This window comes from Pseudomyrmex gracilis, unplaced genomic scaffold (assembly GCF_002006095.1).
Source record: "Pseudomyrmex gracilis isolate BER0280 unplaced genomic scaffold, ASM200609v1 scaffold_1026, whole genome shotgun sequence".
NCBI lineage: Eukaryota > Metazoa > Arthropoda > Insecta > Hymenoptera > Formicidae > Pseudomyrmex > Pseudomyrmex gracilis.
The window spans coordinates 24,802-37,073 of record NW_018021610.1 but is presented as its reverse complement, the minus strand read 5'-3'; the positions used below and the strand labels follow the sequence as shown (position 1 = coordinate 37,073).

The window sequence follows — 12,272 nt, the reverse complement described above, 5'->3', positions numbered from 1 at the left end:
CGCGCAGGCCCGCGGGTGAGGTTCTGCGCCGGCGCGGTGCTGTTCGCGGTTGCGGAGCGCTTGGTTTCCCTAGGCGTACGAGCGCGTTTTCATGACTCGCGATGAGTGCAATCGATGTAGCACTTTGTGTATAACGGCGCAGGACTTATAGCTAGTTTTGGGCGAAATAAGAGTGATACTAAACGCTTTGATATAAAATATATATTGAGAATAATAATGATACTAATAATAATAATAATAATATGTACAGTGACGGGTTGCCCCGTCACAACATGCTTGAGATAATACAATCTAGTTGTCGTCTTGATTAATTTATAATTGTTCGTTATCCAATTCTTCATCATCCTTACAGAGATACTTCCAAATACAATTAGAATAAACTTGAGAAAGAAATGGGGGTAATGTCCATTAGGGGATAAAAAACGCTCCATTAGTACAATTTATGGACATCTCAGATATCAGAGATCATTTTGGAATGTCTTATGGATATTGCAATATCCCATAATAATGTCTATAGGATATCTCTACGATAAAGAGAGTATGCTGTGTGGGAAATTATGCTAAATGCTCATTAGTTCAAATAATCCTATGCTATGCATATGCACACTATAGGTGCATTTTCTTTATAAGTGCATTTTCACGTTCTGCTAAAACTGACCGTTCGACCGACAAAAAAAGTCACGTGATGAGTTTTCTTGCTGAACTATTGAACGTCAACTTTTGTCCATGAAAAAGATTAAAAGCGACAAAATTGAGATAGATTTAGCGTTGTTTGCGTTTTGTTGACGCTTATTTCTATATATTTTTACTTTTTTATATATATTTTTACTTCTTTATTTTTTTTTTAAATTAAATTAGTTTATTTTTGTATCTTTTTTTAAACGTTTTTCGGAAGGTCTGCAAAGTTATGTCTTTGGTATACACTGTCAAGACTGTGTTTGGAAACACCATTTGTGTGTACACTTGAGCGTCAATTTATCTTTGTTTTATTACAATGAGCGATAAAGATAAAACGCACTAGTAGTGTTTCCGAACGTAGCTCAGTGCATTACAGTGTTTGGGCAACAATACTTTGTAATTGAATTGGTTTCAATTACAAAATTATAGCCGCTAGAATACGAGCAACAAATCAAAGTCGCGTGACTCTTCTTGTCGCTCGAACATTTAGTTTCAGCGGCACATGAAATTGTACCTTATGTCATTTTGTGTGCAACAGCCTTTACGTTACGTTATTGACCTTACGTTACAATATTAACTTATTTGTACGTACCTTTAAATTTAATTTAACGCACAGACAAAATTAACGTACCACGTTTATGCTACATTAAGTTAATTTTGTTTGTGCGTTGAATAAAGTTCAAGTTTACGTACATAAGAGTGCATCACATCGTACGATTCCAGGGAAAGTATTTCTCAGAAATTTTTCCTCCGCCTGCTTCTACTACTGCGTGCCGTTCTCCTTCAATCTCGGGCCGCTGGCGGAGACCGAAGCAGTGTTCACAGTTTTTTTTTTTCCTTACAGCATGCTAAAGCAGTGGAAAGAAGTCAAAACTGTTAACTGGACCAAAGGAAAACAGTGCGTGGTAGTAGGAACAGCCAGAAGCGACATTTCCAAGAAATACTTCCCTGGGAGCCACATGATATGGTGCATTCCTTTGTACAGTCGCGGTCATTGAATCGTTTCGCGAACGTGAGAAGCTAAAGATAAGAGGAACGGTATTTCCTAGCAGTAAGTACTGCCAACGGATGCCGTACTAACTGTAGCAGATCTCGATGAATTGACCAATTACGTTAGTCGATTGGTTACTGTGACAAACGTGAATGGTCATTTCCACGAGATCTGCGACCTGCGACTCGTACTTGCGTATTATGCAGAATGACCTTTTACGCGCAATGCGGTAGCCAATCATGAGACGCAAACGCAGGTCGCAAATCTCGTGGAATTGACCATTCACGTTTGTTACATTAATCAATCAACTAACGTAATTGGTCAATTCATCGAAATCAGCTACAGTTAGTACGTTGGCAGTATTTACTAGGGAATACCGTCCCTCTTACCCCTAGCTCTCCGCGTCCACGAAACAATTCAGTAACGACTGTACAAATCTAAACGCGGCGTCCCATTGAGCGGAAATCCATAGCGGAACGAAATGCACGACCAATCATAGCCATTCCGTTTTCTTTCCTTTGTTTTTTCTGTTTCTCTAATGGTTAGTCTACAATAAAGATTGTAAGGCTGTAGGAGCAGAGAATAAACTATTTTTTGGTGAAAAAACGACGGGAATAACGAAATAGACAATTTCCATTTTGCACTGCCTACTGTACAGCCAATGAAAGACGTGCGTTAAAAAACGCGAAATAATTACTTGTATAGAAAAAAAATAAAAGAACTCCAAGAACCTTACTTTTTACTCTATACTGCCTACTCCCATTGTAGACTAACCTTTACATGCGGCGTAACTTGCGTAAGCGTAACGTGCGTTAGCCAATCATGTCGTCTCAGCGTACTTGCGTATGATAGGTGAGACGATATGATTGGCTAATCCAAGTTACGCTTACGTAAGTTACAGGCCTAAGGTCTGTTCTACAATACAGTCGTAAACTGTAAGTCGTAAGAAATTGATCGACCAATCACAGAAGAATAATCGATTGTAATTAGTCAATTTCTTACGACTTACGGCTTACGACTGTATTGTAGAACAGGCTTAAGCCGGCCACGAGGCAACGCACGTAACGCGCTTGTTATGTATGGCAACGCTTTTCGATGTTAGGCAACGTTCCGATATTCACTGCTTGTACTGGAAATCTATAGCACATGTGACGTAAAGTATAGATTTTTAGTATTGGCAGTGAATATCGAAACGCAGCCTTGTAATCTTGTAAAAAGACATGATATTATTTATACTAATAAAATATGTACATTACATATTTGTATAACTTATTAATATAACATCTAACAGTAATAAAAAAGTTTTAGACTATTGTTACGTCCTGGCCCACAGTTACGGTCAGGTCATGGCAGAGAAACAGAGAACTGTCGTTTCTCTGTCTCCGTACAGCAGGTAGGCGATCCCCCTGCGGCAGAGTCGAGCGAGTTTGTGTGCTCTCACGGACAGGTCAACGGCGTATGCCAATCTTACTCTATCCTACGAGGCCCCGCTTGTCGGTCTCTTTTTGAGCCTAGAGATTCAACTCTATTGACTAAGAACGAGACCGTGCGATCGATTGAAGATGTAGAGGGTGAGAAGTCGATTTAATTAAATGGATTGATTATAATCAAAATATTAATTTATTCATTTGAAGAGCATGTTACAAATTTTTGTCAGTGGAGTGTCGTAGTGTGATTAGATATGATGTCGCGAATTTTACAATAGGTCGAAGGGTCATCGCTTGGAGGGGGGAGAGAGGAAAGACGTATATATACATGTATGTATGCTTGTCGCGAACGCATGTGAAGGGCTTCCGGAGGGTTTCTACAAATGTAAGTGTGTCAGGTGCGTGTGTGTGACGCCGATTCGTGGTCTAGCAATTGAAATCATTTTAGATCAATTTCAATGATCTCGTGGATTTTGGCGGAGCTAGAGGAGAGAAAGAAATAAAAATGGTGAACAGGGACTAATAGAATGTTATCAATATAAGGAAATTTAACGAGGAGTAATTTCCTAGGGGGAGTGGTGGAGATTAAGTGGAAGAGGTCGGAAAGTTTTATTTTAAAGAGGTCAATGACATAGGGTATTTTTTTAGATCTGCGACCCGATAGATGGAAGTAAGTTTGAGACAATATTGCAACCAGGGGTCATCTGGTGGAGAGGTCGGTCGAGAGGAATCGGAGGATCGTTTGTCTGCGGGATCTGGTTGCGCTGATGTAGAAGGCGAAGGAGATGGAGAGCGAGAAGGCGGAGGAGAAGTAGGTGCGGTTTGTGCATCCGGGGGATTTTCGTCGGGACGAAAGGGCTCAGGAGGCGCTGAAGAAGGGGAGCAAGAAGTTGAGGGCAGTAGATTGCCCGCGAGAGGAACAAGGGAGGGTTGAGTGTCCGCGGGAGGATCGGGACTTACAGGGGGATAAGAAGGAGGTTGATATCACGAATCGTCGTGGATGTGTGTTTTTGTGCGTGAGCGTCTGTCGTTTCGCGTACGTGTGAGTAGGCGGCTGTGTGATCGTCGAAAAAATTATTTTTATTGTTGTCGCTGTTACTTTTTTCGTCTGACTGGTGACGATTGTCTTTCTCTATTGCAGGAGGAGAGGTAACGGTAGTGAGCCTGCTTGGCTCCGGCTCATTCAGAGCAAGGGCAGCCGCGCGTCGCAATCTCCGGTTGTGCCGGCGGCGTCGGCCTTTTACTCTCCCTCGCGAAGTCGCCCTCCGAGGTTCCACTTAAATGATTTATGTGATTAGATTTACGCACTTTATCAGCCTTGCGATCGGTTCCCAGAGACAGCGAGCTTTGTTTGTTTCCGTGATTAATACGAATCCAAGAGGGAGAGAACTCAGACGCCACCCGAAACGGCTCAGTACCAGTGTGTCCAGTTTTGACTCTCTTACAGCACGCTGCAGCAAGTGGAGGGGATACGCACACAGGCGAGCAACCGTGTACGTGTGCGCTCAACGCTTCGGCCGTCTTCGGGCGGTAGAAGAAAACAGAGATATGTTTACTGTCTCTTTCTTTTGACATAGCTATAGCATACGCGGCTAGCGCGAGCGGCTAACCTCGCGCTAGCAGCTGTTTATCATTTTTCGCCGTTTGTTCTCGTTCTTGCACTTATTTACTTACAGAAACATTTCAATTAAATAAAAAAATATTGTTGCGCTCACGGCAGCGTTTAATCGCGTTACCGCCGAGTTACTGCGCTCCGCGGAAAGAAAAGAGAACACCGCGTATAACACACTAGAGTTTTATTAGAGAACGCGTTACAAAAGGCCGCGGAAAACGTGAAGAAATCTCGAGCCGATGATCCAGCTTCTCGACGATTCCGAATCCGGCGACTCACTCTCTTGAACCTCGCTGTCAACAAACCCCGTTGCTACCTAAACAAAAGCGCCCAAGCAATCGATCGTTGAAAATCTTCATATACCGCGTGGACGACACGCGCCGCATCTCGCACCACTGCCCCCTCTCTCTTCTAGATCATCGTCCCGATGATTAAAAAGAAGCCAACCTTCCCGCTCTCTTCCAGACTGCTGTCTCAGAATAAATGAGCCGGTTGACCGGAAACTCTTCTCGAGAATCCCTTCTGGGGTAACTTCTGTGTCCACAAAATCCTTCCGACTTCAGACAAAGGGGAGGGAGGAACTCACGTGGACCCATTGTCCACAAGGACACCCCAAGTCTTCGTCTCGGCATTTACCCAAAGACCCACGGAAAACCACGTTCAAAATCGTGAGCAAGGCGGACTTCTAATACGGCTACAAAGATAAAAATCTCGCAACGACTCGACGCGACGCAGATGTCCCCCGACGTCCAACGGCAAAACGGAAAAATTCAGGGTAGCAACGGAGTTATAACTGAAAGAAAGAAAACTAAACAAGTAACTTCGCTTACCAAAAAAAAAAAAAAACAAATACCCAAAATACAAAAACAAAAATACACCCCCCATTAGTCTACACGGGACTCCGACGTGCTCCCTTCTTTTGCAAAACGAAGCCAACCTATCAGCATGCACCACTCTACTTCTATGCCTATCTGAGCGACGAATACAATATACTACATCACTCAATTTCTTAACGACCAAGTAAGGTCCCTCCCAATTTCTCTGCACTTTAGGAGCTTTCCCCTTGCTTCTGCTAGGATTAAGTCCCCAAATGTTGCGTCCGCGATTCGCGCTTTTATCCGCGACAAGGAAAAGACGCGGCTTTCCGTATAAACACTTTATTACAACTCGAAATACAACAGTAATAACGAAATACAGAACCGAAACGTTCAAACGCGTCGTGACAGTTTTCGCGGTCGCGATCCTTCTTCTTGTCAACAACACCGTCGCTAAGGACAACTCTGTCTTCTTTTTGTCAGCTGAACGGCGCGGCCGAAAATACCGGGCGGTCTCGCAACACTGCCTCCCCTCTCCTATATCGTCGTCCCGACGATCAAAAAGAGATCCAGATTCCCTGCTCACTTCCCGGCTGCTGCCGCAGAATCTCGAGCTCTGGACAGAGATCCTCTTCTTGAGGATTCTCTTGCAGTGTTCTCTGCGTCCCCTCGACTTCAGACAAGAGGTAGAGAAAAAATACTTTCCGTGGGGCCTTCGTTCTGTCGGACTCTCCAAGTCTCTGCTTTGGCATTTGCCCTTCGTCCGGAAAAACCACGGATCGAAAGAACCGGAGACAGGGATGCGCTTGTCAACTATAATAACGTCACTCTTTGTCGACGTCGCTTTTTTTAAAGACAGCGTTTCCTGATGCCGAAATTCACGGTGCTCACGCAGCCCCTCGTCGACAACGACACGTAGCTAGAAATGATAACCAAAACAAAATACAACAGTAATCGAATAAAAACAATAACGTGGCCCGTCTTAACCATGGCAGAGAGAATTCCATCTCCTGTATTTAACAGTAATGCGCGAAGGGCCTCCCTCCTTAACCACAACGCCTCACCCTTCCACAAGAACACCAATAGACCTCCTTCAGAATATAAAAGAACCAATAAAAATCAAATTATTTAAAACTTAGACAAACCAATAGAAAATACCAGACTAAATTGCAACTGAGAACTACAACAGATAAAAATCATGATACCTAAGAAAACTAAGCACAAGATAAATTAATAAAAGTTATCCATTTTTCCTCTTCACCATCTTCTCCCAGTACTACTCCTAACATCTTTTTCCATGTCCCTTCCGCTCCCCAAATCCCACAGTCCTCCCAAACGTGCCTCCAGCCCTCCTCCGCCAATCCACAGATTCTACAGAGTCTGCTCTCTTCTTCCTCCCAATACCTCCCCTCTCTCATCTCGTTCCCTAGTCTCAATCTCGCTACCCTCTGGCATCTCTTCTCTCCCCGTCCCTTCTTCAGATAGCCCGGTATTCCCTCTCCCTTAATCCTTTTATACCATTCGTTGTATTTTGACTCTCTTATTCTCTTCCATCTTTCTTCTCTTTGTACTGTTTTTTCTTTTTCTATTATCACGTACCCTCGCCACTCTCCGGTTTCGCTTTTCTCTCTCAACTCCGTCATTTTTACCCCCCTGTCCTCATAATACCCTATTCTCTCCTTCTCCCAATCCGACAGATCCACTCTTCCCTCCTCCCTGCTCCTGATCTCTTCCCAACATCTCCTCGCTATTCCGCTCCCTTCCCCTCTCTCCAATCTTTCTTCGAAATTCCATGTCCTTCTCCCTACCCTACTCCTCAGTAAATCCCTCTGCATCTCTTCACGTACCATATATCCCGGAGTCGCCCAGTCCACTCCTAGTATCCACCTTATATATCTTTCTTGCAAACTCTCAATGCTAGCCCATTCCGTCCATCCCCATATCTCCACTCCATACCCTACCACTGACCATACTAAGGCGTCAAATAACCACAGCTTCTTACCCCAATCTTTTCCAAACCGTTTCTTCCCTATTGCCCACACCTGCCCCATAACCGCTGCGCCTTTTCTCACCCTCTCCTTTACTTGCGCCTCCCTCCCCCCACTCTTTTGGAATACATATCCCAGGTACTTAAATTCCCTCACCTCCTCTATCCTTTCCCCTCTCCACCACCATTCCATCTTTTCCTTCCCCCCCTTTCTGAATCTCACCATCTTCGACTTCCCCACATTCAATTCTAGACCTTTCTCTACCAGATACTGTTCTAGTCCCTTCAATATTCTCCTCATCCCGGTCTCCTCTTCTGCCAACAACACCACATCATCCGCATACGCCAAAGAAAATATCTTTTCCCCTTTTAACTTTATTCCCCCCCTCCATCCATTTTTTCCAGAAACTCCTTCATATCCGCCGTCAACAGACTAAATAACAGCGGGCTCAGTGGGCACCCCTGTCTCACCCCTCTTCCTGTCCAGAACTCTCTTCCCAGCATCCCTCCCACTCTTACCTTACTTTTTGTCTCCCTATACAAGTCCTCGCATCTTCTAACTAGCCCCTCCCTTACCCCCTCCCCCTCATTGCTCTCATCAACTTCCCTCTGTCTACTGAGTCAAAAGCCGCCCTCAAGTCTACAAACAACGCAACCAGTTTTCTCCCCTTCTTATTTACATTCCTATTAATCAAGTAATTCACCACATACACATTATCCATGGTCCCCCTTCCCTTCCTGAACCCTGCCTGTAACCCTATTTCTGGAATCAACTCTTTTCTTTCCATTTCTTCCTTTAATCTCTCCTCTAATACTTCCGCGTATACCTTGTATAGCGTCCCCGTCAATGTTATCCCCCTAAAATCCTCCACCCTATTTCTTTCGCCCTTTTTTAACACAGGTACCACTACTCCCTCATTCCATTCTTCTATCCACCCCTCACCTTTCCATATTCTCTTACACATTCTCCATACCCAATCCCACGTTTTCTCTCCTCTATATTTCCATACTTCCGCCGAGATACCATCTTCCCCCGCTGCTTTCCTTTCTTTCAGATTTTTTACTGCCTTCATAATTTCATCCTTAAATCTTCCTCGTCGACCCCACCGGTCCTTCTTTCCCCTCTCACTACTTTCCATTCCACTCCTCCCATCTGTTCTTTGAAAAACTTCTCTCATTCTCCCAATTCTATCCCCATACCTCCTCCCCTCTTCTTTCTTCTTTCCCTGTTTACTACCTCCCATACTTGTCCCATCGTTGTCGCTTTTTTAGCCGTCTTTTCCCACATTCTATTTTCCTCTTCTTTCTTCCTATTACACAGAGATTTATATTTCCGTTTCTCTACCACAAAGCTTTCTTTACTTTCCTCTCCTCTTCTCCACATTCTTAGCTTCCTCCTCACCTCTCTCTTCCCTTCTTTATACTCTTCATCCCACTACCCTCTTTTCTTACTCTTCTTCCTTTCTTCCTCTCTCCTTCCCAAAACCTTCTCTATTTTCCTTTTCATGACTCTCCATTCCTCCTCCACACTCTTTCCATTCCCCTCTTCTTCATTCTGCAGCTCCTCCACCCATCTTTGTTTCCTTTCCTCCGACCATACAATACTTTTTCACTTCCTTTCCCCCTACTTCCATTCTCTTTTTTCTCACCAGTCCCCTTTCCTCCTTAATCCACACAACTACCGGATGGTGATCCGAATCTACTCTGTCATCAATTTCTAATCTCTCCACACAATCCTTTACTCCCGCTTCCCTTAAAACATAATCAATCACGGAATCTCCTTGTCCTCCCGTATATGTCCATTCTCCCTCTTCGTCTCCTTTTATATCCCCGTTCCATATCGCCCACCCTAGCTCTCCAATCCTTTCCAACAATCTTCTTCTCTCTAAATTAATTATTTTATCTTGTGATCTTCTTCCCCCCTCTTTTTCTCTCTCTTCTCCCCTCATCTCCCCACCCTTCTCCCCCGTTCTCGCGTTAAAGTCTCCCCCTATTATAGTTTTAACTTTACCTCTCTTCTCTTCCATCCAATCCTTTATTTCATTCAACTTTTCTTCCACCCCTCCATTTGCATATATCTCCACGATCCTCCACCATTACCCATCTATCTTCACTCTTTTCACCATTATCCTATTCCTCTTTCTCCATCCCACTTCTTCCTTGACATCCATTTCCTTCCTCATTCCCATCATCATTCCTTCTATTGCTTTGCCTCTTCTGTTCTTCCTTCCCGCCCATTGCACCTCCCAAGCGAACTCTCTCGGCAACTTCTTTGCAATTTTATTCCATCCTTTTTTATCTATCCATGTTTCCAAAAGAATCACAACATCTCACTCTTTTAGTCTCCACCAAAACTCTTTATCCTTATTTTTCAGGCCCGCCACATTCCAAAATGCCACCTTCACTTCCCTTTTTTTTCCCTCCTTCCTTTTCTCTCCCCCCTCCTTTCCCTTCCTCAAACCTTCCCTTTCTCCCCTCCCGGCTCTCTCCATTCTCTCGCCAATTTAAAGTTGGTGCCTCTCTCTTCTCTTTCTTCCCTCTTTCTAGTTTTCATTTTCTCCAACCCTAACCTAACTTCTCCTCATTCCATCTCCACCAATCTCCTTCTATTCTTATACGGTCTCTATCTACCCACACATTTTTTCCATTTCTTCTCTCCTCCACCGCTATCATCCCCAATCTTCTTCTCACTTTTCTTTCTTTCCATGTTAAGTCCTCCTCAATCCATACCCTCCTCCCCTTCAACATCTTCTTTCTATCCCATATTATCTTTTTGTCTTCTTCCTTTTCTACCTTTACCCACACCATCTCCCCCCTCTCTTCTTTTCTTGTACTTAGCCTCCTCATTTCGCTTATCTTTACCTCCGCTCCGATTTCTTTGAATATCTTCTCCACTTCCCACCTCCAGTCCGCTTTTCTTTCTGCACTCCTTTAATTATTAAATTTCTCTTTCTTCTGTCCTCTCTTTCTTTTCCTTTTATATTCCTTTCAATCATTTTCAATCTTCCTTCTAGCCCATCTTCTTTCCTTCTCTCTTCCGTCCTCCCCTCTTCCTTACCATCACCGCCTTTCAATTTCTCTTTTTCTTCCAGCTTCTTTTCTAGTTCTTTTATTCTTTCTTTCATTTCTTTCCCTTCTTCCCTTAATTTCCTTTCTCTTCCTTTCCAATCCTCCATTTCCTTCTCCATTTTCTTCATTTTCCCTATGTATAGCAACATTTCTTTCTTTGTTCTATTCAATTCTTCCCATAACTCTCCTTTTCTCCCTTCTTCTTTATCTTCATTACCCTCTCCCATTCCATCATCTTCCCTCCCCTTCGGCGATCTCGCCGTCTTTCTACTCTTCGCAAACCCCCACTCTTCTTCTCCTACCTTCTCTTCCTCCACATCTCTTTTCCTCTTCACCCAAGTATCTAGCGAAGCTGTAGAACTCTCACTCGTAGATCTCTCTCTTCTCCTTCCCTCCAACCCCTTTATTCTCTCCATCCTGCTTTCTTCTTTCCCACTTTTATCTGCCATCTTCCCTTTTTTACTTCTTTTAGGTTATCTTTACAAACCCAGCCTAAAGAATCCCTAGATTCCCTAGGCCTCTCCCGCATCTACACCTACTGCACTCACTACCCCTTCCGCACTCTTTTTTTCCGCTAATTCTCCCTAACCTATTACCTACCCACCGCAACTATCCTACCTTTTCACCCTTTCTCCACCGACCGTACCTCCACTCACACTCTCACCCACCTGCACACAGACCTCCTCCACTTCACACTCATACACACAAATCTCTTTCACCACTGGCTATCTCTCAGAAATAATAACTTAGAGCACCGAACTCTTGACAGCAACCAAACTCACACGTTGCCGGAAACGGAAGTCCTTGTGTAGTGAGGTAGAGTAATTATTTCGTCGCAATGATTAATGGACATTTTGCCACATATTTCGAAAAATATGTATCACAGAAAAAAACGTTTTAGACCAAAGCTACTCACTTTTTGGCGAGAATTGAGGATCTGTTAAGAAAACTGTAGGTTCCTATTTAAAATAATGGAGTTCACCTTCAAATGACCTTGAAGGCGTTTGCGAACTTAAAAAACATTAATGCAGTACTCTTTTTCCCTCAAAATATAACAACTTTTGTCTAAAACATTTTTTCATAAAATACTTTATTTTCAAAATATTTGGTTGTCTCAATTTAAATGCCCCACCTTGTATACATATAAAATATAAAATATAAAATATAAAATATAAAATATAAAATATAAATCTTAATAAGTAAACAAATAAATAAATAAATATATTTATACACATATACATTGTTAATTAATTTAAAAATTTTAAAATGTGTAAAGTGACTTTTTTAGTAATACTAAAATATTTGTAACCGTTTGTATTTTTTACACTAATACATAATTTGTTATTAACATTCAGAAATGTTTTTCGGGTTTAAACCGCGTTAATACATACAATAGTGACATTAACGCGTTTTTCAAACCTAAAAAACAGTTTTGAATGTTAATACAACACAAAAGCATCAAATATCAGAATTACAATTCGTTATGTTATCTTAAAACATATTGAGTAGTATAACAAATTTAAGTTATATAACTGTAACGACTGTAGTTGCTCTTTATTTATATAAATCATTCCGGTATTAAAAAGACCCAGCAAAACTTTACTTTCCGTGATAAACAAAAAGAAAAGAAAAAAAATTTTGTCAAAATAAAAAATATTTAATGCAAAACAACTTGGCGCGGCTGCACCAAAAA

The 12,272-nt window shown here is 42.5% G+C and overlaps 1 protein-coding gene across 1 annotated transcript in view; it reads right to left on the bottom strand.

Moving 5' to 3' along the window:
• The window catches only part of LOC109861780 (sodium-dependent multivitamin transporter-like), a gene marked incomplete at its 5' end in the record, with an annotated part of 35,863 nt that overhangs the window by 1,183 nt on the left and 22,408 nt on the right, over nucleotides 1–12,272 (bottom strand). The gene's annotated exons all lie outside the window — the stretch shown is intronic.